Genomic DNA, 26,996 nt, shown 5'->3' with positions numbered 1-26,996 from the left:
TGAAGAAGAAGAAAGATTCACCTTTTGAAATCGCTCGGGTTACAGGGATTGTATATCATTTCTATCAAGACTTCTTGAGCCTCGTATTTTTCTTGTTGTTATTTGTTATTAAGTACAAAGCTTCTAGCAGTATAAATCCGCAGTCATATCGTTGTAACACTAGGAGGGGCGTGAAATGTTTTACTATACTTATCATGTTTATAATTTTTAACGAAGCTAACCTAATTACTTTGTAAATATTTATAGTAAACACCACAACGTACAAACAAAATAATAAAATCCAACATCGTATTTTCCATCATACTTTAAACTAAAAGATAATTAAGTTCTTTATTGTTGTTTGTTATTAAGAGGCTATCTGTGCTCTGCCAATTCCTGGTATCGAAATGTGGTTTCTGGCAGTATAAGTCCACAGACATATTACTGTGCCAGTGGGGACAAGTTGCTTGTTGAAAAGTTTGTTGTTATAAAATTAACTATTAAAGCTTATTTTATTTTATTTAGAATTTCTCATGTAAGCTTACAAACGGCTATCTGTGAATAGCTGTATCTAATCTTGAGTTGATAATTACCAACACCAAAGGACAGTTCTTCGGCTACTTTCATTTCAAGGCGCAATCAAGACACTGAAGTGTGAAGTGCAGTTTTTGCAGCAACAGGATGCGAACCATGAATTCTCGGGATTCACATTCCGGAAATCCTAGCCACTAAATTACATTTGGTCTAGACTTATGATAGGAATTAAATGGGCTTGCACAAAAATATTAATTCTTCAAGGTATTTAATCCTACTATTATTTGGCAAAAAATGAGAATGTATGCGCATTTCCAAATATCTGGCATAAACAAGTTTTTGGTTCTGAAGTTATATTTATTAAACTGAAAATACTACAAATATTACGAATACCCATTTCTGGGATTCTGTGATACAGTGATATCAATTAGGAAGTTCTTCTGATATTGGTTTTTTTTTTTTTAATAATCAGGTCCACACTTTTTAGTTAGTGAGTTTTAGTCCTTCACAAAATGAGCACCAGTTATATAAATTATTGCAACTACAAGTTTTAAAGCATATACTTTCAGCCAGACGTTTTGGACGTTCATATTTAAAGTTCAAGTGGCTCATTATCATATTTATGTTTACAATTATAACTTTTTCTTTGTTCTGCTTCTATTATATTGTTCGTTTAACTGTGGATGCGCAAGTCATCAATCGATGATAAAGAATATGCAAGATCTTGGCGCAATGGTACGAGAAGACTATTGCAGCGAGTTGATAATTAGTATCAGGGTCTGCGACAAAAGTAAAAAACATCATGCTATTACAATTCTAACATGTGTTGTTTCATCAGCACAGTAATTAGAAGTCTTAATCTCACTGTGTCCAGGGTGAAGTTTCTGTACGTTTCAAATAATTATATTTGTTGTCACGTGGGACTTTTCTTGTATAAGCAAATGCAATGTTTTATTGAGCATTATTAACAAGTCTTAGAACTTTACTTGTTTTAACGTGAACTACACATTAAATAGTAACATGAATATTTGAACAGGATGGCCATAGATTGTGAAAGTATAAATAAACGTTAAGATAACATTCCACAAAGTATATTAAACACACAGCATTTGGCTCTAAGTAATATCTGGTTAAAATAAATACAGTTTGTTTAAGAAACCGATTGAGTTAATATTTAGTACCCTACGAGTTTTTGATTTTGAATTTCTGCGCAAAGCTACAAGAGGGCTCTCTGCCTTGGCTGTACACAATTTGGCAGTGTAAGACTAGAGGGAAGGGAGCTAGTCATCATTACCCATCGCCAACTCTTAGGCTACTCTTTTACCAACGAATAGTAGGATTATAATGCCCTCACGGCTAAAATGGACGAGCATGTTTGGTATGAAAAGGATTCGAACCGGCGACCATCAGATTACGAGTCGAGAGCCTTAACTTACCTGACTATCCCGGGCCTTAATCTTCCATGAAACCCAGAGTTTTTAGGAAGAGGTCGCTGTTGTTTGTAGTTAATACAAAGCTATACAGAGCGCCATCTGCAAGTGGAAATCAAAGAATACCATCTGAGTGTTACATAACTATTACGTAATGTGCAAAAGATGCCGACACTTGAGGGCTGCATAACTGTTACGTAATATACAAAGGATTTCGAAAACTAAGGGTTTAAGAACGCTTATGTAATATGTAAAACACATTGAATTGGTGTAAGAGGTTGATGGTGTCACAGTTTCACGAAGTGACACTAGAGGACTAGAATCATAGACCTACGAAGTGGTACCAGAGGTTGTGTTTCTAGGGTAGAACGATGAGACAGTTTGTGACGAGTACAAATAGTTCATAATTGAAACACTAGAGGATGATATCAGTTAATAGATATCAAGATGTCACCAACTTTATAGTTTTTGCTTGAGTAAATTAAAAAATTAACTAGTAGGTAGTATACTAATTTTCTGTCAGTTAAGGATAATAATGTTTTATGTATTATCTGCAGTATATTAAGAGTTGTACAAATATTCTTTGACCAATACACAAACACACATACATGTATATAATCAACTGTATGACGTAATAAAATAGTTTTATATTTATTTAAGTTTGAATAATTCTTTTAACACGATATAAACCATTACACACTGTTGTCCAAAATCTTAAGACCAATGAACATAAAGAAAAAATATGCATTTTGCGTTGTTATACTCAACCACTTATTTGAGTAGAGCTTCGAAAGATGAAAATAAGTAAAGGAAAGATAAAAATAAAAAACAACAACATTTTTAGCATTTAATAGGAAAAATGTGAAAAATATGACATTAGCCTAAATACTAGCTGGTCAAAAGTTTAGGACCATACTGAAACAAAGCGTTAATTGGTAAACACGTAACGAAATTTATTCATTTGTGTTCAAGCATTAGCGTTGTCAATATCTCCCACTGACATATCCTGTGTTACATTAGGTAAAAACATGGCAATGGCTAAAACGTTGACAGAGTTTGAACGTGACAGAATTGTCGGGCTGCAAAAGCAAGGTCTCCCTTAATGTGCCATTGCTGGTGAGATTGGGCGTAGTAAAACTGCTGTTACAATTTTTTAATAGGCCCGGCATGGCCTAGCGCGTTAAGGCGTGTACTTCGTAATCTGAGGGTCGCGGGTTCGCGCCCGTGTCGCGCCAAACATGTTTGCCCTCCCAGCCGTGGGGGCGTTATAATGTGACGGTCAATCCCACTTTTCGTTGGTAAAAGAGTAGCCCAAGAGTTGGCGGTGGGTGGTGATGACTAGCTGCCTTCCCTCTAGTCTTGCACTGCTAAATTAGGGACGGCTAGCACAGATAGCCCTCGAGTAGCTTTGTGCGAAATTCCAAAACAAACAAACAAACATACAATTTTTTAAAAGATCCTGAGGGATACGGAACGAGAATTCCAAGTGGTCGGCCCAAGAAAATTTCGTCGGCGTTGAACAGGAGGATTCGACGGGTTGTCCAGCAAGATACCAGCCGATCGTCGAACCAGATTAAGGCCCTTACACACGCAGAATGCAGCTCAAGAACAATAGACAGCATCTACAAAAGAAAGGCTTTAAAAAGCGTAAAGGTCTTCAAAGGCCACGCCTCCTTCCACACCAGGAAACAGCTCGGTTAAACTTTATTGAGAAACACCAAACATGGGGCGTAGAAAAGTTGACGAAGGTTTTGTTCTCTGATGATAAAAAAATTAACCTGGATGGTCCAGGTTACTGGCATGATAAGGATATCCCACCGGAGACATTTTCTACACGACACAGTGGAGGAGGTACCATCATGATCTGTGGTGCTTTCTCCTTCCATGGAACAATGGAGTTTCAGGTTATACAGGGGCGTCAAACAGCAGCTGGCTACATTGGCATGTTGGAGAGAGCATTCTTACTGACTGAAGGCCCTCGCTTGTGTGGAAATGACTGGATCTTTCAGTGGGACAACGCTGTAATCCACAATGTCCACAGGACAAAGGACTGTTTTATGGCGAATAACGTGATTCTTTTGGACCATCTAGCGTGTTCACTCGAACTAAACCCCATTGAAAATGTTTGGGGTGGATGGCTAGGGAAGTCTATAGAAATGGACGTCAGTTCCAAACAGTGCATGATCTTCGTGAAGCCATCTTCACCACTTGAAATAACATTCCGGCCAACCTTCTGCAAACGCTTATATCGACCATGCCAAAGTGAATGTTTGAAGTTATTCGCAATGACGGCCGTGCAACTCACTATTGAGATCTCTTGTTGGGGATTTCCTGCCCTGTTTAGGACTTCTTTTTGGTATAGTCCTAAACTTTTGACCAGGTAGTATTTAGGTTATTTCATAGTGTTCACATTTTCCCTATTAAATGCTAAAAAAGGTTTTTTTATTTTCCTTTTTCTTATTTCCATCTTTCGAAGCTATGCAAATGCATATTTTTTCTTTATGTTCATTGACCTTAAGATTTTGGCCAGCAGTGTATATGGTGTGATTAACTTACCAGTAAAGGGTATTGAACAATTGTTTATTGTTATCTATAAAGGAGCAAAATGTTGGCCTTGTGTCTTCTGAAGGGTCGAACCTCGAATTTTAGTGTTATTAGCGATGAAGTTTACCTTTGAGTCACTGAGGATAAAGTAATGTCAGTATTTCAAGTATGGTAGTAACCAGAGCAACAGAAATAATTAGAGATATTTTCATTAATTTGGTTTACTAGTTATAGTTTTTATTCAGTTCTTTCTCTTCTATATGTATATAGTTTCTGGTAACATTATTATAATAACATGCTAAAAATAAAGTACAAAAATTCTACAACTACCACGTTTGAACAGGTTTTGAAATTTCTTGTCAGGAGAATAAGGGTTTAATTAGTTCTTGGATGAATAACTCTTAACTCAACTGGCAGAAAACATAGCATTTTTATTTATACAATATTAGTTTTTTATACGCAGTTTGTACTATTTCGGCAGTCCAGTTGTCGATGGTTTGTTGAAAATCAAACAATGTAGAGCTGTAATTCAACTAGTGGCATCTTGTGGTAAAATTCGTAACTTGTGGATGTCCAATATTTGTTAGTACAATTTGTCGACAAAACTCAATTTAATAAAAGTGCTAAACCAATTAATTACTATAATATTTATTGACAATAAACATATTTCAAAATATTAAATTGGAATTTAATATATTAATAATACAAAAAATATACAACTGCGTGAATTTATTTGTTTGGAATTAAACATAAAGATACACAAAAGGCTATTGGTGCTCTACGCACCACGGGTATTGAAATCCGGATGCTAGCTTTAAAGTCCACCGACATGCCGCTGTGCCACTGAGGGAATAAGTGCGTGAAACAAAATAAACTCTGAAATCAAATAATTTGCTTGAGGAGGACAGGGTATTCTAATCAGGTTGTGCTAGTATATCTAACTTGCATCAAATAACTAAAATACATCAATTTTAAGAAACTTTATTTTTATTTCGTTGTACAAGTATAAAATGAGTGATTGGATGTGTTTAAACTGCACTAATATTTCACAAATATGTTGTTAGTAAAAGCCATAGGCGTACTGTTGGATAAACATCCATTCTATTAAATAAAACTCGCCATTTTTTATTACTTTAAAATGAAGAAACTTTTACCATGTTTCAATGACTTACCAAATGGCAGGGCCGGGCATGACCAGGTGGTTAAGGCACTCTACTCGTAATATGAGAGACGTTATAATGTCGCGGTCAACCTACTATTCATTGGTAAAAGAGTAGCCCCAGAGTTGGAGGTGGGTAGTGTGACTAGCTGCCTTTCCCTAGTCTTACACTGCTAAATTAGGGACGGCTTGCGCAGATAACCCTCGTGTAGCTTTGCGCGAAATTCAAAACAAATAAACAAACAAACAAACCAAATGGTGGAGATGAGGCGAAAAAGCTGAAAATTTACTTCCATTTTTAATATCTTACTACAAACATGCTTTATAATAAATGCTATTGGCCTGTGAAGAACGTTCTATCAACATTAAGCCTAGCCACTGACTATCCTCGATGTATTCAAAAATGTAAGCGTGTTAGGACATTCCCTAGGTTTGTTTACTATCATAAATTTTTTTGGCGATTCTTGTACTGAACACCGTATATTGAGGGAGACAAACACAAAGAAGAAGGAAACAGCATGCACCATTATAAGTTCTTACTTTACAAGAGACTGAAAAATAAATAACATTTTTCTTTAAAACGTTAATGTCAGTGGATCCATTAAAATATTTATCTTTATTGTGGTGTTTACGGATTTTCTCTTTAATTTGTATGTCCGTTTGTTTTTTGTTTGTTTTTTAATTTCGTGCAAAGCTATACGAAAGCTATCTCAGCTAGCCGTCCCTTATTTAGCAGTGTAAGACTAGAGGGAAGGCAACTAGTCATCACCACTCACCGTCAACTCTTGGGCTGCTCTTTTACCAATGAAGAGTAGGATTGAACGTACGTTATAACGCCCCCACGGCTGAAAGGGCGAGCATCTTTGGTGTGATGGGCCTTAACCACTTGGCCATACCGGGCCGTTGTATGTCCGTTCAAAAAAATAAAAGAAACAGCTATACAAAATCGGGATAAAATTAAAATTTCTATGTTTGATTTGAAGTGAACATATGCTTTTTAAATTGTCATATATTTTTACGTTAAAAGTATCAAACCGGACAAAACATATAATACAGAAATTAAGCCAATTCTTTCTTTCAAGATGAATCGTATATATAAACATCGACCTGTAATCTATAAGCACAATGTATTTTTTTAATGATAAATATACAGTTCAAGTTATTCATTTATATTTATTAAATTCTTGGCTCGAAAGGTATGAATTTTTGATAGTACTCAAATCAAGACTTTTACAGTTTTCAGAACAGTAGGGGTCTGTGGGTACGTGGCCAGGTGGTTGAGGCACTCCACTCCTAATCCAACGGTCGTAGGTTCGAATCTTCGTCATACCAAACATGCGTTTTTTTTTTCAGCCGTGGGGCGTTATAATGTGACAGTCAATCCCACTATTCGTTGGTAAAAGAGTAACCCAAGAGTTAGCGGTGGGGGTTGATGACTAGCTGCCTTCCCTCTAGTTAATTTTACACTGCTAAATTAGGGACGGGTAGCACAGATAGCTCTCTGTGTAGCTTTGCGCGAAATTCAAAACAAACCAGAACAGTACGTTTTTGCTACAGCAGAATGGGTGTTAATGTATTCTTTTAGAGTTCCACTTGTACACATTTATATATTATTTAATAACGTGAATATAAATATATCTACTTGGATTAGGATTGGATACCTAAAAAAAAAAAAACTGCTTCTTCTTCCTCAAGTTCATACTATTAATGAGTATTAGAATTTTGCACTTCATGATTTGTGAATTAGTTGTTTCCTTCCTATAAGATCCTTAGTCTTACAAGACGTACTTACTTCACCACATCGTTAAACTCTGGTTTATTGCGGTGTGAACTTTATAATCCTGAAGGGTAGTGGAATACTACAATATCTATTATAGCCTCTAATCTCTACTTTTAGAACTAAACATGCTAACTGAGAGTATAGAGGTTAAATGAAAAATGCTTAATTTGTAGCTGTTAAATTCTAAGATCCTGTTCTTTGAATAATCAGTCTCAGCTAGTGGCGGGAAGGTTGAATAGGTTAATTGAAAAATGTAATAGTAATTTTAATTGGTGTTGCATGATGCGCCTAGAGAAACTCGTGTTTGAACGTGTACCTCTCTTTGTTGGTCTCTGTATTAAGCCTTTGTGTCGTAGGCTTACGTGGAATAACTATATATTTTTTTATGAAATGCTTCTTACAAACGTTGTAATACAAATATCGAGCTTAACGATTAAAGTTGGTAAATGTTTGTAAACGCTTGGATACCGCTTCCCCCGTCATGGCTTAATTATATCCGTAATTTGTAAAGTACCAAACATTTAAACTTATTTACACCGATAGTACGCAAATACATATACTTCGAAAAAGACAGCTTATAATATTTAGCATACTAATTTGGTACTGTTTTTATTGGCTTAAACAAGTCACTGATGTCATAGCATTCTAAAACATTTGCAACAGTGAATGTTAATCTTGACTTGTTTTACAGTAAACCTCAAGGGTGGTTGTAGAAAAATTCACTGGTTAAAACATATTAACGGCGAAATTTTAGGTTAGTACTCATAAATGAAATTTATTAGTTTCACTAATCTTACAAAACATCCAAAAGTTCTATTCCAATATCTTACATGAGTTACAGGTGAATGATAACGATGAAAAAAAGTGCTGTAGTCTCTTGAAGGGGATTGACATAATGCTTGTGGTTGTCATGAGGTAACTGAAGAAACTAATAATTAAAGTTGATCATGACTGGTAAACAACTGCCAATATCTTTTATTGGAAAAGATTACACAAAGGAGAAATTATGAAGAATAATGACTAAGCCTGGAAAAGCGAGTAACTCATTAAAAAAGACGAAGATACAGTAAAGTTACTAGTTTATCTGTGTGAAGCACCCAAATAAAATATCCGCATTGAGATACTGCGGTGTAGAGTAAGCCAATGAGAAAGGGGATGGGCACTTGATTCGAATACTTTAAACCAATATTTTGCTGTGTAAAATAATTCTTGTTTTATGCTAGAAGATGAAAGACGTTATGATTTATGCTCTTCTGATCTTCTTCTATGATCTTCTGAGTATGCTCCCATGTTCTCCTTGAATTTATCAAGATGAGCGTCAAGCATATTAACTTTCAAGGACATCCTGTAGCCCCTTTTGCCATAGTTATTCACCATACCCTCAACCAGTTCCACATAATTTTCGGCCTTTTGATTGGCCAAGAAGCCCTGAACCACTGCGACAAAGCTGCCCCAAGCTTTTTTTTCCTTCCAACTGAGCTTCTTGGAAAATTCTGTGCACTCCAGAATCAGACAGTGGCCCGGCATGGTCAAGCGCGTTAAGGCGTGCAACTCGTAATCTGAGGGTCGCGGGTTCGCATCCCCGTCGCGCCAAACATGCTCGCCCTTTCAGCCGTGGGGGCGTTATAATGTGACGGTCAATCCCACTATTCGTTGGTAAAAGAGTAGCCCAAGAGTTGGCGGTGGGTGGTGATGACTAGCTGCCTTCCCTCTAGTCTTACACTGCTAAATTAGGGACGGCTAGCAGAGATAGCCCTCCAGTAGCTTTGTGCGAAATTCAAAACAAACAAACAATCTCAGACAGCTTAGGGAAGAAGTCTTGAAGGTACTTGAAGGCTGCAGACTCCTTATCAAGAGCTGTGACAAATTGTTTCATAAGACCCAATTTTATGTACAATGATGGGAACAACACCTTCTGGAAGTCCACTAGTGGCTCACACTTAACATTGTGCCTCCCTACAGAGAACTTGGTCCGTTGTGGCCAGTGCTTCTTGTTGTATTCCGCTGCGGTGTCCCTGCTGTCCCAAAGGCAAAGATAACAGGGAAACTTGGTAAAGCCTCTTTGGAGACCCATCAAGAATGCCATCATTTTGAAGTCTCCGATAACCTCCCAACTTAGTCATCATACTTCAAGGCTTCTAGCAAGGTCTTGACGCTGTTGTATTCCTCTTTGAGGTGCCAGGGGAAGGGACGGATACTCATTTCCTTTATGGAGCAGCACAGCTTTGAGGCTTCTACAACATTTTAGAACGTTCTTAAAAATTTTTGTAAGTTCGAGAAGATTCTCTATCAGTTACTTAACACTGAAACTACCTGGAATGTACTGGAAAATAGGTAAATTCGAAAATTTCATTATCCATGAAAACAAATTTTGAAGAGAAAAATAGGTCTTTTCCATTTACTTTAGGCATAAGCAATTTGGAAATAACACTATTTGTCCAGAAACAAGAAAAAGTAAAAATTTTGTTACATAGTGTAATTTATTCTAATATAATTGTACATATATTTTTATGCCAATTAACTTTTCATTTACATAATAATACTTATTTTTAATTATTATAATTAACTTCCGATCATGTGCTATTAACATTTCGAAGGTAGCAGTTCAAGCGTTTTCATCCGGGTAAGACTGCAATCAATATTCACGAAGACATACCATACAGATATGTGAACGTTAAAGAAGTAACTTCATATAATTTTTACCAGGATAATGCTGTCAGAACTTCAAGATTAGACATACTAATGAATTTGGTTAGCATGTATGTTTAAAAATCAAGAAGTTATTTACAACAAAATGCACAGTGATGTTTTCAAGTATTTAAATGGCAGAAAACAACAAATGAAGCCCAAGGTTACTCTATACATGTCACGTCACAGAGTTCTGGCCTGTGCTGCCCTCTGTCGAGGTGAGCTAAAGTGTGTTATTAGCAGTACGAAGAATAAGTTTAGCTGGTGGAACATTGAGCACGTGCTTGTTTTCTGTTCCTTTCGAGTTTGTGTGGAATTTCACATTGTCTATGTAAAGCATCAAAGGGTAGGCGATTATTTTAGAATCTTAGAGTTAAAATGTAAGAATACTGTGTAACGTTTAATCGTGTATAAAAATGTGTACTAATTATATGAGTAACATATAGTAATTACCATTTAAGAAAATATTTTTCGATAGAATAACAAATAAGAAAAAAACTACAAGCTGGTAAAAGAGAAAGCCATAAATTTTTAATTTTGATGATATAAGTAAAATTGTTATTTATCTATTTTTTTCGCTGTTAATTTTTTATTTATTTTATCGTACAGATTCAGAAAGCAAAACACACACATTCTTTTCTACTATTTACTTCACTAATGGCCCGACATGACCAGGTGCTTAAGGCACTCGACTTGTAATCCGAGGGTCGCGGATTCGAATCCTTGTCACACTAAATATGCTTGCCCTTTCAGCCGTGGTGGAGTTATAATGTAATAGTCAATTCCACTGTTTGTTGGTAAGAGTTGGCGGTGGGTGGTAATGACTAGCTGCTTTCCCTCTAGTTCCCTCACTGCTAAATTAGTGACGTGTAGCTTTGCGCGAAATTCAAAAAACAAACAAACAATCCTTCTTGCGTAATTTCACAACACCTCTGTTTGCAGCACTTGTTAATGTGTTTATGATGTAGTTCAAATTACACGCAATTAAAATGTTTCGAGTTAAATAAACTACAGAATCTTGAACTCATACAAATAAAACATTTTACTAAATGATATATTGTGTATAAAGTAGGAGTGTGCCCACTTTTCAGGTTTTAACCGATCTCAGCCAACTTTATCAATCATCCAGGGGACCTCTCGGAAATTGTCATATGGGAGACTGCGTTCGGTTTGGTCATCCATACTCCTCCCTGGGAGAGGCACTGTCTGTTTGTAATTCCAACTTTTATCTCTCCAGTTTTCGACCGATCTCAAAGTTCAAACTTAACATATACTTTTAAAGTCCCTAGGGAGCGACATAGGAGTTCGGCATTCAGATCTAATCCTCCTTTTCCATGTTCTGGGAAACCTCCATGTCCACCTATCACGCCTACAGTATTTACTGGTAATATAAGAAACAAGGATCTGAAGTGCTGAATACAAACCTTTCCACTGGGAGATGTGAAGCAGGGGGGATTGAACTGAAATTAAAATTCGTCAAAACAGAAAATACTGTACTTCAGGGGGAAGTTCCCCTTGTACGTCCTCTCAACCAAACACTGGCGTAGACCATACGCCAAGAGTTTATAATTTTCCAGCCACACTTCAAGGTAAACGAATGGTTTCATGAGATATATGAGTAAAATCTAGAAAAACAAACATAACGAACCCAAACATCACCTTTGTCAATGTGGATCTAACGAACATTTCTAATCCAGGCCTGAATAAACCTGACCAAGAGTAATTAACATTAAACTCGACTAAAATAAATATTAATATTTCTGTAAATATATATGAAACTTTCATAAGCTGTAGTTGGAGTTACGACATATATCTGGAATCTTCCAGTTAGTAACAGATAAACGTAGGTAGGCACTCACGCTATCTGATAAACCGCATAAAGTACTAAGAGTAGAATATACTTTACTTAGTGACTTGGGCTGATACTACGGGACATTCCATATATAGCATTTGGATATAAAGAATTCAAGCTCATGCATTTGCAATATGGAGCAGATACTTTCAGATTATTATTATGTAGAATACTTGGCTGATAAGATTTACACAAGTACCTAGCGTTATATTAGAGAGAGGACGAACATACAGTCAATTTGTATAAATTATGTAATTCTAAAATGTGGTGTTAGCTCTTTATAATATTATTTTCTTTTAATAGCTGCAAAGGTGGTTGAAGTTAAAGTAAATTGAGCCATTTGATTTAAAAACAGTGAAACATTATTTTCAAATTAAGATACTGTTAATACTTTTAAGAAGTATTTGTTTGTTTGTTTAGAATTAAGCACAAAGCTACACAATGTAACAATATTTCATAATGAATGAGTGATTAACCAACCATCAATAATAAAGTTTGTGACAAGGAGATGATCCCTTTTTCTTCTATTTCAAAGTTAAAATTTCCGTAACAGGTTCGCAAAAGAAAAAAGTTGTTTTGGCATGCATGTTACACTTGCATCGGTATTACAACACTAGACATAATACTTTTATTTTGGAATTGGATATTAGTTTTCAAAGTTTTAATATTGTTTTTACCGAAATAAAAAAGCGATATTTTTAGGACTTATGTTTTAATTCAGGTTTTAAAACATTTTAGGGTTTTAGGAATGTGTTTTGCTTGTTTGTTTGAAATTAAGTACAAAGCCACACAACGGGCTATTTGTGCTCTGTCCACCACTGGCATCGAAACTCAGATTATAGCGTTGTAAGTTCGCAGACATGCTGCTGTGCTACTAGGGGACCCGTGTGTTTATTTTTAAATAAATATCACTATTTGATCTTTCAGGTTTTTGTTTGTTTTTTGAAGTTAAGCACAAAGCATCACAATTGGCTACCTATGCTCTGTTCACCACGGGTATCAGAACCCAAATTCTGGCCAGTGAGGGGTTTTAGGTTTTTGATGTGTAAGAATAGTTATCATTATGACTCTAGTTTCATTTATATAGTTGAACTGTAATAATTTTGTTTCACGCCTCGCTTTGGCTTGTTTTTAGGTGGCTTGTATTGAGTTTACTTAATATTCAATTACAACTTTTCATGACTTTAATGTTTTTGAGGTTATTATCAACAGTAAACTTGAATACTTGTTTTCATTCATTAATTTAATTTTGATGTAGCTGTGTTGGTACGATTTGAATAAGTGGCCACTCATTTCTGTATTATTGACATATAATGTTGAGCTCTTTCCCTCCAAGTGTTACTTGAAATTTTCTACATTTATATATAATTACACTTCAGTCTTTTCACGGCCAAAGCCACTTGTTTCGAACAGTTTAATGGTAAAGAGTTTTCGGAGGGTATTTCAGTTAGTGATATAAAGATGATAGATTATTCACTCTCGAAGAGCAACTTCTGGACTTGCTGACTGACAACGTTGCATCTAATCAGGAACATCTAACGTCCATTTTACTCAATACGGATACTTTGTCACGCGAAACGACTTAAAACATTTCTGGTGTAAATCAAACACCGCATTAAACTTTGCGATATTTAAGTGAATTGACAACGGTTTTGGAATTATCTCTAAATGTTTTTGTCGCTATCTAACTAACTGTATACAAATATTATACAGTACCTGTCAAGAGTCTGAGTCTAATAATAAAAATGCCCCTCAGTGGCTCAGCGGTATGTCTGCGAACTTATAACACTAAAAATCGGGTTTCGATACCTGTGGTGGGCAGAGCACAGAGAGCCCATTGTGTAGCTTTGTGCTGAATTCAAAACAACAATAATAATAATAAAACATAGTAATTTATTATGAAAGACCCAAAAGAAGAGCAATTATTGGTAGCAAAATATAGTCTGGAGTGTCTCCACACATTATATTGTGATTCTAACAAATACATTCGTTCACTTCCTCAACATTATCACGACATCAGTGCACATTGACTATTGAGGAACATTAACTGTGGTTTAAGAGGGTGGTTAACTCAATGATACTTGTTTTCATGATGATATATATATTTCATTTGTAAATCTTCAACACATAATTGTTTCAATTGATTCTGTTGCTTTAAATGGGTGATAAAATGATAACGCGGCCCAAGTAATTACCGAGTTTCAAAAAGGTTGAAACTTAGATGAAAATAAATCGAGCCCGAATTGCTGTTTCGTATCATGGAAAGAAAACTCAACGGTATAAATATCTTAGACTTAGGGATTCGAAGTGTGCGATACGGAATAATTTCATTATTTTACCGCATTTTGGAGTTTAAAGTCCATTAAGAGGAAGTGCAGTAAAAGTATTTAAATTGAAAGATAATGTCATTCAGAACATTTCAACATTAAATCGATTTCGGAAATATAGGATATGCATGGAATACGATTCAACAATAACAATTATTCGAAGACAGTTGAAAGAGATCAGGCCCGGCATGGCCAGGTGGTTAAGGCACTTGACTCGTAATCAGATGGTCCCGGGTTCTTATCCCTGTCGCACCAAATATACTCGCCCTTTCAGGCGTGGGGGCCATATAATGTGACGGTCAATTCCCATTATTCGTTGGTAAAAGAGTAGCCCAAGAGTTGGCGGTGGGGGGTGATGACTAGCTGCCTTCCCTCTAGTTAATTTTACACTGCTAAATTAGGGACAGCTAGCGCAGACAGCCCTCGTGTAGCTTTGCGCGAAATTAAAAAAAAAAAAAAGAGATCGATGCAAATGGAACATGTTGCAACCAGAAAGGCTAATATTGTACACGTGAACATCGCCAAGCGTTGAAACTTTGTGAGGAAGGAATCATAAAAATATGAAGAAAGAATGTTACAAACAGACGAAGTAAAGATGAATTGTTTTTGGAATGGTTATGGAGATTTTTGTGTGAAGAAATGACTAAGGTTTAATTTGGAACTCAAGCAAGATTACACACTGGTTGACAATGTTTCATATAACAAGCTCGTCAAAGTCCTTTTATATGTATTTTTATATAAAACAATGGAACATGGAAGTGGTCTACAACAGCGTGGGAATGTTTCTTCTGCTAATGTTTTTTTGTATGCTAATTAAAGGGACAGGTATCAAAACGTCTTTGTTTGTCATGTAGTACCTAATGAATAACATTTTAAATTTCAGTCAATGTATAGTTAAAGGCAAAATAGATCAACCACGTGTTGATTGTTTGGTTTGTTATGTCCAAGAATTAAAATATTATGCCTAATACCGTAATATAGATAAAAAAGGTAGAATATAAACCAAAACCATTCTTTTTATCTTTTTCGGTAGCCTATTGTGAAAACATATATACCAACATATATATCTTTCACAGTGTTTTGAAGCAATGTTCACAAAACCGTATATTCCGTTTCAGAACTAATATTACACAAAGTCAAGTAAACTAATATTTTCATGAGGTATTTTAGTAAAGCCATGTGCAAAATGTTTGGTTTTGTATTTTACCTTAAAGACCACTTAAAGTAATTCAGTATCACATCGTTTTCTTTGGCTCAATGGCAAGTTCGATGGTTTATTGTGTAGCTTTTTATTTTTTTAATTTAGCGTAAAACTACACGAGTACTATCTGCGCTAGGCGTCCATAGTGTGAGACTAGAAGGAAGGCAGCTAGTCATCAGCATCCATTCCCAACTCTCGGGCTACTCTTTTACCAACGAATAGTGGAATTGACCGTAATATTATAACGCCCAAATAATAAGTTAATTATAATAAAACAGTGAATTGTACAAGGGAAGTTTTACTTTTCTTATTATGTTTTACTTACCTTGGGGAGTAAATGCATTCACCAATCATAATCCTCTTAAATTTATTTTATGCGTTTAATTATGACATGCTATTTATTGCAGATCATACATTCAAAAAGCTACCTCCATTGTCTAAGTTCTAATTATTATAATACTTTAACATAACGTTTTTTGCAGTTTTTATAAAGTAAAGCACTATGTTGGAGTGGCTTTAGTGATTTTTTTTGTTCATGCTGTATTACACAATTGTATAGTATAAAAAAACTAAAGTTTTGTAGTGCGTCCCAGTCGCTGCTTGGTAACTGTGGAGTCTTACAACACTCAAAACCTGGTTTCGATACCCGTGATGGGCACTGTAGAGATATTCCATCATGTAACATGATATGATTAAAATATGATTAAAAACAAACGAAAATTTGTGGTACTTGATAAAATATATATCTTTATATGTCCACTCAGGTTTTTATAAGCATGTCCAAAGAGTGCAAAAATGTATTTTTGGTGAAATGAGACTAGACTCTGAGAAACGAGAAGAGGTTGAGAACTTTGTGCTTGGTATTATAAGATCAATATGAATTTATAACAACCTCGAATATTTCTTCTGATCAGGCATAGGTATGATATTCAAGATTTCACTGAAACAATCTGCTCTTATACTTGATTAATTTAGTATTTAACTACCGCGAATACCCGTCACACCAAACATGCTCTCCCTTTCAGTCATGAGGGCGTTATAGTGTGACAGCCAATCCCACTTTTCGTTGATAAAAGAGAAATCCAAGAGTTAGCGGTGGGTGGTGATGACTAGCTGCCTTCCTTCTAGGCTTACACTCTAAAATTAGGGACGGCTTGCGCAGATAGGCCTGGTGTAGCTTTGCGCGAAATTCAAGAAACAAGCAATTTAACTACCGTACTTACAAAAGTTGCTTAAGATATTGACTTTTCCTAAGGGTTTTATTTTAAATGCATAGTTTATTTTAACTTATCATTGCACAGGTCTAGTAATAGATGATAAAAAGTCTAAAATTTTAATAAATACATATTTTTATCAACTTTGGAATGTAATTTTATAATCTTAAATATGGTTTTTGAATTTTTATCCACTCGAACGTATATACGGTAAGTTTTAAATGTACATATATTTTTACGCTTGCACAATTTGTAATCAATTGCACACTAAGAAATCCACTGACTTTCGAACAGATCATGACTTTGCAGAAATTAATATAAGAACAGCTTGTTATGTAAAATATGTATAGTTATATTATGTTAACTGTTCTTCACTAGCGTTTTGTAAAGATGTTTTGTAACATTAGTTGATTTTGTGCTCAGTGTGTACTTCATTACATATTACGTGTTTTTATTAGTTTGTTGGTTGATGCACTGTTTTAAAATGTACAAAACACAGTTTAGAAATGGTAATTTATGTCTCCAAGATAACAAGTAAAACAAATTGAAAGTTTTGGTTGGTTAGAGTAACGTGATATTTTCAAAGGGAATATTCCTGCTGAAAATTAGAAATGTAAGTTATATTTCAGCCTATCACTCATTCTATACACGTGTGATGGTTCTAGTTATAGACTACAACATCAAGTTTTTTTGTTCAATATACTGTTGTGAGAGTCGCCCATCTTGCTCTATAATATTCATTAGTCGTGTGTGGATGAGGAGTTCCAAGAGGTTTGAACTAGTAAGAGGTGCAGAAGTCCTTTAGTGGTGTCTGCAAATGACATGAATTTCTATATATGCTAGCGTCTCACGAAGAAACTAGAATATTGACTTGGACGTGCACATAGATATGTTGTCTTAATGGACACTTATCTTATTGGCATCCAACGTGTATGAAAATGGTATTTTTTTAAGGTATAGTGATGTTAAACGTTACATTAGTAATGTGCAGAATTCACCTGGGCATTTTTATCGACTCCCCGAATGTTTAACTCACCATTACAGCTGTAAGCTGCAGTGAAAGATAAATTCCTTGGAAAATTTTTCACGACTTTCTCTGAACCATTTTGGAAAACATTAATCACCTATAAGATGATAATACCATGTCGGGTTTTTACAGAAAGTTAGGAAGATATGTTTCATCAAATGTGGCAATATGCTTTAATTTGTAATGTGCCAAGTATAGCATAGCTTTCAATAGTTAGTCTTTTTTTTTTTTTTACAGTTACGTGACCTCTATCATATTTGTTAAAGCAGCTCTTGGATCACTTTTGTGAGCCTACATACGATGAACTATTTTATTTAGAGTTTAAAGAAGGTTCTTATTTTATCTTCAATACAGAGTTGTTTAATTGCCCACGTTTGTTGACGAGCTGTTTAAATCTATTTACTACCTCCAATGTGTGACTAGTAGATGGTTGTAGAGTATTCGTTTTGTTTCTGCTAGAATCACGCCTTTCTTTGTTTTACAGGTACAGTTCAACATTATGTATTCGAAACGCTAATATTTCATGCCTTAAGTCCTTTTATTATCCCAGAACAACAAACTTTGCGTCGAAAAGTCCTGCAATGTAATTCTCCCAGAAGGGGCCCGTTTTAGATGACATCTACATTTGTAGATCACCATTTTAAACTAGATCACAAAAATACAAAAGCCGTAGCAGGTATTTAGTTTAAGAAAAGGTTTTTCACTCTCCCAAACTGGGGTGATCAGGGATATTATTATCCCCCTTTGTCCCGCACGCGAATATGATGAAGAAATTTCGAAAAGTTTTAATGATTAGAATGTGCTGATTCAATTATCAGGTGAGTGTCTACCACGAAAACAGGTGAACGTATGATGGGTGAATTTCAGGGCTATTGACGATGATGACAACTTTCTTAATGCGTAGGAGGTGATGAGGAGAAGAAAAGATCAACGGACGTATAGCGGAGCCATCTGGTGGTAGGGATCTATAAATCCAAAGCTGTGGCTAGAATCAATTCAATAAGCCGGTGAGCTAGATGTGGGGGGAAACAGGAGGACCCCGAGAAAACCCACTTTTACAGGACAGGCGCTAAATAGTCTACCTGTTCCGTGCTCAGAGCTGCAAAGGAAAACATGAAGAAATTATTAATGTCACTTGATTGTGTTTATGATTGTTTCAGGGATAGATATGTATTATATTGTGAACTTGTCAAGTGTGTAGAGCAGCCGTTAGGAAGTTTCGTTTATCTGCTTTATTATAGTATTTAAGTGCTAGGGAAGATGGTCTTTCATTAATTGTTTCAGTTTTGCATATTATATGTAGATAACCTGGCGGGGTATATTTGGGAAGTCTCACAGCTAGTCTTAGAGCTCTATTCTGTTGTATTTGAATCTTGTTTTTGATTCTGTTTGAACAGTTAAAGGTGATTTGACACCCATATTCTATTGGGAGATGAATATGTGCTAAATAAATTTTAATAAGCGTGTGAGGTTTATACCATTTATTAATTCCTGCAATGATGTTTAGGTGAGAAGTTCGCTGACTTATGGACTTGTTTATGGGTTTGAAATGCTCAACCCATGTGAGACGAGCGTCGAAAGTAATACTGAGAAACTTGGCTGATGGGCTTATTTTTATATCATTGTTATGGAGCTTGATTTTGGCCTTTTTAACATTTTAAAAATGTTTATTGAGGCTACGCCGGAAAATGACACTTGTTTTAAAAAGGTTTAGAGTTACTCTCCAATCATTACACCATTTGATAATGGTATCTAGAGATTTTTGTATTCTTGTGGCGGCTATTAGGGAGTTTCGCAAGGTGCTCCAAACAGCAGTATCATCTGCATACTGTGAAAAAAATGTGTATGGTATGTTCAGTAAAAGGTATGTTACTGACAAAGTAGTGGCGACACAATGGATTTTTGTGGTACACCTGCAGAGATATTGAAAGTTTTAGATACAGTACTGTTAACTTTAACAGCAGCTGTTTTATATGTAAGAAAATTAAATATCTATTTAGGGATTGTAACATTAACTTTCTTGTCGTGTCGGTGATACCTAAGGATATTACGCCACACAGAATCGAATATTTTCATGATACCAAGGAAAGCAACAAGAGTCGCTTGATTGTTATTAAAAGCTCTGTGAATTATTCTGTAAATCTTGTTAGTTGATCTATTGTTTGTCTGCCTTTACGAGAGGAGTTCTGTATGTTGGGGATGAAATTATTGTTTTCACAGCAAGCTGTTGGTGATGATTAGTTCCAAGAGTTTACTCAGGCAGCTGAGAAGACTAATATGTCTAAAGTTATCTGGATTTGAGTTATTAGTGTTAGCTTTAGGTATTACTGTGATTGTTGATTAGTGTTAGCTTTAGGTATTACTGTGATTGTTGATTAGTGTTAGCTTTAGGTATTACTGTGATTATTGATTAGTGATAACTTTAAGTATTACTGTGATTATTGGATTTTTTCCGAGAATCTGGGTGGTAGCCTGATAGAAAAGATAAATTCATTAATTTTTGAAGGTGAAAGAAAAGGTTGGGTAATGCGTTCTTGAAAATAATATTGCGGATACCGTCATGCCCTTGAGGGGAGTTTTTTAGTGATTTGATGTTTACCTATGGAAATTTTTCTAGTAAACGAATCATGGTCGCTCAGTGATGTTTGTGCGTTTGTGTTAATTGGAAACTTCAGATGAAAAAGATCGGAATTGGAGTCAACGTGATTGTCGACATCTTGTTTGAGTTTACATTAAAGTGGGAGAGTCAGTGTTTGAAAAGGAAATTGTGCAGTATTCGGCTAACAGATCTGTTTTGTAGGTGTCTCTTTTGGCTATGGTGTTGCTGGACTTGATATGGTGAAATAGAATAAAGGTGATTGGATATGCAACTTGCATCATAACTCGTGTACATCTCTTTGTGTATATATATGACCTCCAGTGGCTCAGCGGTAATTCTGAAGTCTTTTAACCTTTAAAACCTGGTTTCAATACCCGATGGTTGACACAGCATAGACAGCCCATTGTATAGCTTTGCAATTAACAACAAACAAATATGCATTTCTATACATATATATATATCTATAACCGTATTTTAAACTTATCTTGTTCTAGAAATAAAAGCATACCGAGGGTTATCTTTATAACTTAATTAATGACTTTATTAATATCATTACAAACTGCCTTAGGAACAATGTTTCAAAGTGCTGACCTCAAAAGACAAGAATGCAGTTTTACGAAAGCCGTTAACAAATAACCAAAGTCCAACTTTTCTTTAGCATTTACTATGAAACATAACGCAAAAAAAGACGTTTTAAATCCAACGCATTTAAAGTGAGGATTATAAAATGTAGTTGTCAGAAAAAGGAAGATTCAGTGATATTATTATTTAAAAGCTTTAGATTTTAGAGGTCACTGTACAAGCGAAAGTCACGGCTTTCATTTGATCTAATATTTTTGTACTGTAGAAGAGGGTAATGCTTTTATTTTATATTTTGCTTTGATTTTTATGTAAAGCTACACGAGAGCTATCTGCGCAAGTCGTCCCTAATATAGCAGTAAAAAGCTGGGGGAAAGGCAGCTGGTCTTCACTACGTACAGCCAACTCTTAGACTATTCTTCTGCCAACGAATAGTGGGACTTACCATAACATTATAAAGATCCCACAGTTGAAAGGGCAAAAATATTTTGGATGACAGAGATTCAAACCCGCAAGTTGTAAGTCGAGCATCGTAACCATCGACCTGACATGATCTCGCGTGCTTTTATATAAGCAAATGTGAAAAGCAAACAAAAACACTTTGGATGTGTGTTTTAGTAACTAACCAGCACCCACCCACATAAAATACAAAACAAGAAAAATGGAAAACCCCTCTCTGTAAATTAGGCCAAACGTATCCTCGCTGAAGTCGAATTTAAATAATTTAAATTATGTCGAATTAAAGATATAAAAGAAACAGAATATGTATTTGATAACATACTCGCTTTTTCAGCTGTTGGGGCGTTATTATGTGAGGATCAATCCCACTATTCGTTGGTAAAACAGTTGTCCAAGAGTTGGCGGTGGGTGGTGATGACTAGCTGCCTTTCCCTAGTCTTACACTGACAAATTAGGGACAGCTTTGCGCGAAATGTAAAACAAACCAAAACAAATCTCTGTATAACGCGTGCTCCGAAAATAAAATTCTTCACGTAATTGAATTTCACATATTTGCATTGTTTTGTTTATTTATTGTTAAAGATAAAGCTGAAAGTGGGTGGAAACCTCGACTTTTAGTATTATAATCCCCTTTGTGTCACTGAGGAGCATCTGCATTATTAGACCAATGTGGAATCCCAGTGCACTGATATGTCAAAACGCATCAAGTGTCCGTAAAACGCAGAATACAGAAATATTTTGTAAAGAATTTAGTGAACACAAGTTTACAAATAAGACAAATTCTCTATTCGTGCAATGTAATTGTAAGTTTTGATTTACTGTACGGCTTCCAGTCTGTTAGAAGACTTCAAAAGGCTTCCCATGCAGAACAGGATAAATTTAAAACGCATCTATTCCTGACAAAGTCCATATTACGATTAATGTAATATTAAGTCAGATCAAGGTCCCAGTGTTGCATTTTACAATCCTGAGATTATCTATGTTAATGATAACTCGCATTATATTTATATTTAAGGGAAATAAAGCCAACTCGTACTAACTTGTACAAGGTTTTGTATCATCACTTCTAGTGCGGTTGCACTCCATTCCAATAAGGTATGACACAGAAAGTGAGGTTACCAAATATAAGTCTTACTGAATAATCGTTGCAGTGTGTGCATGTGTGTAATTCGTGTTTAAAGCAGAGGATTAGCACAAGTATATGACCTTTCAACATCAGGTTTATAAGGATGGTGTAACAACAAGCGAAACACCTGAATAAACCTAAATATAGATGTATTTTTCACTCGGTGTAGTCGGTTAAAACATAATCACATTTTCAGTCATTACTTAAAGTACAATTCCTTCAATTCAGTGATCACATTCAATCTTACTAAGAAATGGTTGGAACAAATGTATTTTTCAATTAATAATTAAATATTTTATACATTGGTAATGTATAAATTACAGACTTTTACGTGAGTGTAGATGTCTTGCCACAACCTTCGCGTACTGGCTCAAACAATACACGTGTTTAGAATAATTATTTGAGAAGTACAATATTTTAAGTGCCATTGTTGACAGTAAAAGCATTATCAACCTATGATCTTTAGTTCTGTGACATTACGTCCCACTAAGACTGATAATATTTTTAAACAGATCTTTATTTATTGGCTTTATACTACAGCTTTTCAATAATAAAAACAGAGTAGCATCTCGAACCTACATCTCATGAGTCACACGCCACTTCCAACTAATACTTTCACTTTATATCAGAGTTGATCAAGTCAGTTGGGAATGTAATACACATAGAAAGGAGCGAGCAGCCTTATCGGCAGTTGTATACTATACTGATTAATATACTGCAAGTGACTGACGTAAATAGTGTTTTGAGGAGCTTTGGCATTGATGGAAGATGCCATTTGCAGTGGTGTGTAACGCGCAGGGTATGTACTAAACGTACTATTAGGTTATTTTTATTTTTAACCAGTAGTACAGAGCCAGTAGAGAAAGATTTATTAAAATATTGTCAGTTTTACTGTGATGGTAACAGCACAAAAACACACCGATTAATTAAAATATCCTAGCGTTATACTATGGTATTTGTTATTAGGTATTATTACAAAACTTCATTAATTGATTCTTGGTTTCATAGAAGTAAATAAATAAATTCCTGTAACGTAAAGCCACGAGGTGTTGTAACTGCGCTGTAATATATTTTTAATATAGGTTTGTTTGTTTTAAATTACGCGCAAAACTACACCAGGGCTATCTGCGCTAGCCGTCCCTAGTTTAGCAATGTAAGACTCGAGGGAAGGCAAGGTAGTTATCACCATCCACTGGCCAGCTCTTGGGCTACTCTTTTACCAACGAATAGTGAGATTGATCGTCACATTATAACACCCCAACGGCTGAAATGGCGAGCATGTTTGATGTGACAGGGATTCGGACCCGCGACCCTTGGATTACGAGTCGAGTGCCTTAAACATCTGGCCATACCGGGCCTGTCTTTGTGTTGGATTGACCGTCACATTATAACGCTCCCACAGCTGAAAGAGTGAGCATGTTTGGTGTGATGGGGATACGAACCCCGGCCCTTAACCACCTGGCCATGCTGGGCCGTTTAATATAGGAAGAACAGTTTAATGCTTTAATGCCTTTTAATGCTCCTAACTTTTAATCATTCTATTTCAGTTTAATGAAACGATATCAAAAATGTTTTAAATGACAATTCAACAAGCAAGAAAAAGAGCGAAGGTTGAACAGCTAGTTTATTGTGGTATTTTTATGATAGAGGCATCTGTTTTTATTTTGTATATTCACAGCACTATTTTTGATATATGAATGTTTAATTTTAAAATGAAAGTATGTGACATACGTTCCATGTATTACCTTATCACAGAATTAAAGAATAGGTGAATCGTAGGCCTTTTTCTTGATCGCGTGTCTTTGTTCGTGACGACAATTTATTTTAGGGCGTGGTACTGATTTTCACAGGTCGCGGCTATCAATTTGTCGAATATTTTTATTGAAATACCAGAAATCTTATAGCACCACTCATTAGAGTGAAGTACCACCTCGTTAATCAAGTTCAGAGCTTCATAACAATGAAAAAATTGTGCTTTATTTAGGCCTAGTTATTATCGAGACAGTTTTTCGAAGGTATTTCTCGTTTTGATTGTCTCTGTAAAAAACCGAGATGTCTGAAGAAGATATATAAAAGTTGAAAAACTAGAGTGATTTTAAAGTGAAACTCCTTTCTTTTTCTGGTTAACGAATACGTAAAAAGTGAGTACCACATTGGATTAGTTAACGTGAGGATTATATTAAAGGTTCTCTCAAACTTGCGAGAGTACAATTTCTATTTCTTCAATGATAGTTTCTATTCTACTAAATTACAAGAAGCGTAGTTTATCATATTTCTGAATGTTTGTTAAGCACAAAGTCATACAATAGACTGTGCTCTGTTCACTGTGTGGAATCGAACCTAAGGTTTTAGCATTATGAGTCCATAAATCTACCACTTACATCTCGAGTGACTCATACTTTTGAATAAAGATCGTTAGAAGACTATAATGTTATTAGGAATACAATAGTTCGCAAGCGTTACTTAATAACATTATAGTTCTGGTAAGTTTGTATTCCATCATTGCATGTGTTTTAATAAATTACTAACTGTACAACTGATATTACAAGAAAGCCATGAAATCAAAGTTCACTTGCAAGTATGATAACGACAAATCATTTGTTTGTTTGTTTTGAATTTCCCCCAAAGCTACACAAGGGCTATCTGCACTAGCCGCCCCTAATTTAACAGTGTAAAACTAGGAGAGAAGGCAGCTAATCATCACAATCCACCACGAACTCTTGGGCTACCTCATTTACGAACTATTAGTGGGATTGATTGTAGCATTATAATACCTCCACGGCTGAATGTTTGATGACATGGATTTTGACTTTGAAATTTCGAGGTGAGCTCCCTATCTGGCCATACCGGGCTTCGACAAAGTAATCCAGACAGTTTGACCCTCATACCTAGTTACTTTTACACACCTAATTAATTTTAAAATTCACGAGACTAGTTTAAAATAACTTCTGATCAAAGCAAGCTAGCTACCTGTATACACATAGATCAGAACTAAAAATTAACAAAGTAATAAAGATGTTTGATTTAATATACTGTTCTTACGTTCTTGTTTATAATGGTTAGAATGCATTAGTTTATCCATTGGTTTCTCTCGCTATTAACGAAATTTTCGTCTGTAAAAACCAGTATCTCACGAGGTTCGAAAAGCTTAGAAGGTTTAAATTAGTCCTAAATCCACTTACTAAGCAACCATTTCAAAATAATCTATAATAAAAACATATGGTTATGAAAAATTTGAATTAACAAATATAGACATATTAGAGATTTTAACCAATACTGTTTATGAATGTTATGCCAAAGAAATAATATGGTATAACACTATTGATTTGTTTCTTGTGCTATCGTTTGTTGAATAAACTGATATTAGTATAGGAAAAACGTAATCTAATCCTCCTTAACAAATCCATTAAACGGCTCTGAAAGTGTAACTTTGAAACAGCTTGACACATGAGATGTCATAAGTACATTAGTATGTACAATAGAAGTGAGCCAGATGTGCAATATGTGCATGTCAATTAAAAACTCAAACATTGCAAATAACGAGTAATCTAAACTTTATAAGCGTTTTACACACACTGTTGAATAGTAAACAAAACAACTGCAACGTAACAAGTCTCAAAAGCATTTGAAAAAATCGGTAAAGGAAAAACAAAGAATTCACAAAACCACAAATTTGTCAATCTGACTGAATGACTGACTGACTAACGTTGTCGGAAAGGCATATCTCTCTTGTGCCTTTACCTTATGCAAATCTAAATGCATATGATTAAATCACTTATAACCTTGGTAATAATTATAACCATTTAGAAACATTACTAGCGAGTTAACAATACATTAGTATCTATATTCTGTGATTACGGGCACGCTCTGTGAATTAGAAAGTAACAACTGGCTCTCATATCACGTATAAGTACACCATTGCTTAAACACACGCACTAGGTGAAAAGCCTACAACTGTATCGGCGAGATAAAAAGAAAATCGTGGACTACATAGATTATTTACATCTAGGTTCTAACTATGATCTAGCCTTTGAAAGCAAAGTTTTCACTTCTATACTCGAGGGTTCCGTGAAGGACAAAGTAATTCTATCATAGCATCCGGTGCTTAAGACATAAATGTCTCATGTGAGGATGAAATCTACTACTGTCAAAGTATGACACAGTTTTGCTTGAGCTCTCTTGACTCAAGCCAAAAATAATAATATAAATTGTATAATTTACCTTTGCATTGTTTTCACACCCAGTGTGACCTATTAACATCTAAAGTTGCTCTTAAATAGTGCAATTTCTGAAATATGCCTTTGAAGGAAACAAAACGAGAAAATTTTATGTTGATAATCTTGAATAGTCTTTGTTCCAGCGGAGAGAGCATTACTTCAAGAATAGAAATAAGGATAGAAAAAGCAATGCTGAATATGTGAAACAAGTCTCAGCCAGTAATTCAGACAAAGGAAAAACTTCCGCCCTAGCTAGATGGAAGAAAACTACATCAACGATA

The 26,996-nt window shown here is 35.3% G+C and overlaps 1 protein-coding gene across 5 annotated transcripts in view; it reads left to right on the top strand.

Moving 5' to 3' along the window:
• The first annotated feature begins 10,069 nt into the window (after positions 1 to 10,069).
• LOC143232783 (diacylglycerol kinase beta-like) overlaps positions 10,070 to 26,996 on the top strand; it is a 234,384-nt gene continuing 217,457 nt past the window's right edge. For 3 of the 5 annotated variants that reach the window (XM_076468636.1, XM_076468628.1, XM_076468626.1), the window contains exon 1: positions 10,327 to 10,460. The gene's annotated coding sequence lies outside the window, so the exon portion shown is untranslated. Of the gene's footprint in view, positions 10,461 to 26,996 lie in introns of all 5 variants that reach the window. The other 2 variants (XM_076468635.1, XM_076468631.1) reach the window with 2 other exon arrangements.

Source organism: Tachypleus tridentatus, chromosome 11, assembly GCF_004210375.1.
Source record: "Tachypleus tridentatus isolate NWPU-2018 chromosome 11, ASM421037v1, whole genome shotgun sequence".
Taxonomy (NCBI): Eukaryota; Metazoa; Arthropoda; class Merostomata; order Xiphosura; family Limulidae; genus Tachypleus; species Tachypleus tridentatus.
Note: the sequence above shows the minus strand (reverse complement) of the source record. Positions and strands in the feature narration are given on the sequence as shown.